This window comes from Alexandromys fortis, unplaced genomic scaffold (assembly GCF_014885135.2).
Source record: "Alexandromys fortis isolate MF-2015 unplaced genomic scaffold, M_Fortis_MF-2015_v1.1 scaffold_14, whole genome shotgun sequence".
Classification (NCBI taxonomy): domain Eukaryota; kingdom Metazoa; phylum Chordata; class Mammalia; order Rodentia; family Cricetidae; genus Alexandromys; species Alexandromys fortis.
The window spans coordinates 5,382,626-5,387,394 of record NW_026067910.1 but is presented as its reverse complement, the minus strand read 5'-3'; the positions used below and the strand labels follow the sequence as shown (position 1 = coordinate 5,387,394).

Here is a 4,769-nt window from a genome sequence, read left to right as displayed (position 1 = left end):
CCCCAAAATGTATTCTTGAAATATATTAATTAAAACACTAAACATACAGAATTTTAAAGAAAAGTATACCAAGAATTTCAAAGGAAAAAAGGCCAAGTAACATAAAAAGATAGACCCTAAAGAATTACACCAAACTTCTCAATATTAATTCTGAAAGCAAGGAGGTCCTCGGCAGATGTTATGCAGACAATAAGAGATCATGGATGCCAGCCCAGACTACGATACCCAGCAAACCTCTCAATCATCATAGATAGACAAAACAAGATATTCCTGACAAAACCAGATTTAAGCACTACTTAGCCACAAGGCCAGCCCTACAGAAAGTACTAGAAGAAAAACTCCCATCAAAGGAAGCTAGCTGCACCCACAAAGAATACAGCTAACAGGCAACCTCATACCAGCAAGACCCAAAGGGAAGCACACAAACACTACCACCACCACCAAAACCAAATAGGACAGCAATTAAAAATCAATGGTCATTAATATCTCTTAATATAAGTATTCTCAATTCACTTATGAAAAGAGACAGGCTATCAGAATGAATACAAAAACAGGACTCATCAATCTGCTTTATAAAAGAAACACACCTCAACCTCAAAGACAGTGATTACCTCAGAGTAAGGGTTAGGAAGGAATATTCCAAGCAAATGGACCAAAGAAACAAATGGGTGTAACTATCCTCATATCTAAGAAAATAGATTTTAAACTAAAATTATTCAAAAGAGATGGAGAAGGACACTTAGCTCATGTCAGGCTAGTGGGAGCTCAGGGTTTAAGGAATGACAGGTGGGGAACCTGCATGGGACTGAACTAGATCCTCTACATGTGGGTGACAGTTATGTGGCTTGATCTGTTGGAGGGAGCCCTGGCAGTCTCATCAGGACCTATCCTAGTTGCCTAAACTTGCTTTTTGGAGTCTGTTCTCTATAGTGGGATACCTTACTCAGCCTTGATATCAGGGGAGAGGCTTGCTCCTGCCTCTAGTTAGTATTCCAGACCTTGTTGATTTCTGAAGGAAGGCCTTACTCCCTCTGAGAAGTGGATGTGGAATGAGAATGGGATAGGTGGACAGGGAAAGAGGATAGAGGGGGAACTGGGGCTGGTATATAAGGGTGAAAAGTAATTTTTAAATAAAAATATGAAAAAATAGCAAAAGATCAATCAGTTTGATAACACTAAAATTAAGAATGTTGCTGATGAAAACCCACATGAGAAAAGCTGTGAGGATGAACTAAAATAGATTTATTTCTAGAAGGGATAGAAAGCAAACTGAACAGAAGAATGTAATAAAACATTGGGCTATTGTAGACTCTTTTCACACAATCAAAAATAATTATGGCCACTAAACAGCCAATATTGACACTCCCATTATGAGGATGAGGATGCAAATTAACATACATTTGAGACACCTTTTCCTAGCTGTCATGTTGATAAACATCTAAAAGTCTGATATGTCAAGTTACTAGGGAAACATTAATAAGTCATCTTTTACACATTTCTGCAAAAAATGACAAATCCACTTTTTCAGAATTACCGCACCACCTTTGTAAGTGGAGTACTCTGGTCACTGTGGCTCTGCAGTTCAACTCATGGGTGTGGGTTCTAGGGAAGCTGCTGGGAGAGTACCAGGAGACACACTCAAGAATGTTCATAGCAGCTGCATCACAGTGGCTGGCAAAACATTGGAATAGACTAAATAGTACTTAGAGAAGGCATTTTATGGGTACAGTAAGTCACTAAGCTCTATGACATACTTTGACTTTTTTGTTCTTGAAAACTTTTGGTACCAAATAATACGGGAGGTGGGAACAAAAGATACGAGGTGATGGCATTTTGGCATAGTCCACATTATGAATATTGTACTCAAAGAATGGTGCTCTGTCTACTGTTTGGATGTTTTCAGTGTTGTTCCTGTGTCCCTCAAAATAAATCAGGCTGAGGATATGCTGTGTCCAGATGGTACCTGTTAAAAGAGTTAACAATCATATTTTCAATGCTGAAGTAGGTTTTAATAATTTGGAGCTCTCTTTTACTTTAACACCCCAGGCAGGCTTGCACATGCCAGCTTTTCATTCCCCACTGCATGTATCGAACACTCAAGTCGGTAAGGCTGAACTCTACAACTCTCTGTTTCTTTCCCACTTATAAAGATACGGTAATTTGTAATGATAATCCAGATGATTCTTGTAGTGGTTCTGAGTTTTATATTTCATGTGGAGTCCTTTCAGTAATATTTAACTGCTATTGACATATAACATTTGCAGATACTAACAGGTAAAATGCAGTATTACTAATGTGGATACATACAGTGTGGTCAGATCACACCAGAGATAGTGGCGTTTCTGTCTTGCTGATAGTTTTTTTTTCTGTTTGGAGCCTTCTACCTTATTTCTTAATTTTCATAAGATATATAGAAGATTATAGAATGCCACTTTATTGCTGTTCACTGGCAATTCTGACTCATTTCTGAAATTATGTATCTTTTAGAACTATGAAAAAACTAATAGAACTAAATATTTCTAGTTTCTATTTCTTATCATGCTTTGCACTCTCAAAAACTTCTTCACCATATGCCCATTAATTGACCATAGCACACATGTATAATGAGGAAACCAAAGATTTCAGTTTTATTGACATTTGGTCTCTGGCTATTAGAGCAAGTCATACAGTGCAAGTATTTGGTAAATACCTGCAAAATTCCAATTCTATTCCCTTTAAGAATGGACTCCATGTGATCAAATGCTGTTGTGCTTAGGTTTAGCCTTAATTATTAATGGCTATTCCAAATAATTCGTTGGTGGCAGTATAGATTTGATTAACCCTTAATTATTAATGACTATTCCAGACAATTCATTGGTTGTGGTATAGATTGGATCAACCAGTCACTACTCCCAGTGAGGAGTGATGGTGCACCATATGAAGCAGCACCTGAAATCTTGAAAGAACTGATCATGTCAAGACATCCCAGGCTCCAGGGCTTCCGACCATGAATGTGTCGATATCCTGTGTGGCACAATATAACCACGCAACGCCCATTTTATTCTTTCTGAGGACCCCCAGAAGCACCCAGCATCTCTTCAGCAACTGAGTTATTTAGTTATTATCTACAGTAAACCAGGGACTGCCTCACGGGGTCCTCCAAGTTTTGTAGCACATTAAACATCACAAAGACAGAAAGCAAAGTAGGATTTGATACGAAGAAAAATATTTTTGCAAAGCATCATTATTTACTGAAATGGTCAAATATGGGCATAAAATATTGGTGTTATTGTACAAGGGCAGTGAGGGTTGTGGGGATGTAAAATCTTAACACCTATAGCTCTATTATTTAGTTTGTGTTAACCACTGCAAAAACTTACACCAACACTTGTAAGTTTCCCTTCTGCTAAGGTAGAAGTACCTTTACAAAAGGAACTTCAGTTCATCTTCATGTCCAACAGAAAACAGGAGTCAAACGGGAGTGCTTGTGTTTGCTTGTCCTGATTAGCTTCACAAACCTCAAGGCTTCCAGGCTTCCAGGAAACCTCACTGTTGCAAGATTTTTTTTCTATTTTTGAGAATTTTAAGTACATTACAGTTGTCTTGGAACTCTTGTCAGCAAAATTGCATGCATTAGAATTTAATCATTGTCTGAGATAAAGTCTCTACATAATAAAGCATGTATCTTTTGCAGAAAAGGTTTTTAATTATCTCAGACCTGTCCAACAGGCTAAGGCATCTCGTCATCATTTACCAACAAGTTGCTGTTGGCTTCTTATTTGATTCCCACCCCTCAGCATTTTCCACAATAAATTACAGTATATTCATGGCAAGTGTTCTTCCCCTTAGAGACTTGAGTTTTATATATGTTTTGACCATACATTATTCTAAACTATAGGTGATTACAGATACTGTTGTCTGATGGAATTTAGGATATCATTGGATTTGTATGAGGGGTTATCTAGATTAAGATAATCAAATTGGACTACAGATGTTAGTTGACAAGGAAACTTCACCTGCCATTGGGACTTCTTCTTCAACATCATGATGTATTCTGGTGCAGCAGTGAGAAAAGAAAGTAATATTTTTGAAATGACAGTGTGTGGATAAAAGACTATTTATGTACTTATTATCAAACCAAGATACCAGCAGTAATGGTGCACATCTTTAATCCCAGCACTTGGGAGACAGAGGCAGGCAGATCTATGTGAGTTCAAGGCCAAACTTGTCTAGAAGAGCTAGTTCCAGGACACCTCCAAAGCTACATAAAACACTGTCTTAAAAAAATAAACAAGAAAAACAAAGACAAATGCCATATAGTCTACTTATTCCACTCACCAGATTTTGGATATGTGACTATAAATACATCATCATCTCTAATTTCCTGATCATCCATATTTTCAACTGTGTTCATGTCTACTAAAGATCTTTCAAAGTTATAGCCTTTGAAGTTAAGTAAATATTCACCTTTATTGTTCATAGCGATTTACCTAGAAATAAAAATCATAAAATTTTTTTCACTATCGTAGTATTTTCCAATATTGAGCAATGCTTCTTGAGTGGTCTACATGTGCCAAGCACCACTGAAATGTCCCTCATATATTAATATTTATTATAATAAGCAACTACATATGCTAGATTATTTAAATTTATAACAATCTTATATTACTACATTTATTTCCACAATATAAAATATTAAAAAACAACATAGCAGAAAGTTAGAAAGGTTTTTCTATAATTCTAGATGGGAAAGGTGATTTTAATTCTAAACATACAAATGGGGAAACTAG

The 4,769-nt window shown here is 36.6% G+C and overlaps 1 pseudogene; it reads right to left on the bottom strand.

The window, feature by feature from the left end:
* LOC126499024 (amine sulfotransferase-like) overlaps window positions 1-4,459 on the bottom strand; it is a 279,216-nt pseudogene extending 274,757 nt beyond the window's left edge.
* Between the last annotated feature and the right edge of the window lie 310 nt (window positions 4,460-4,769).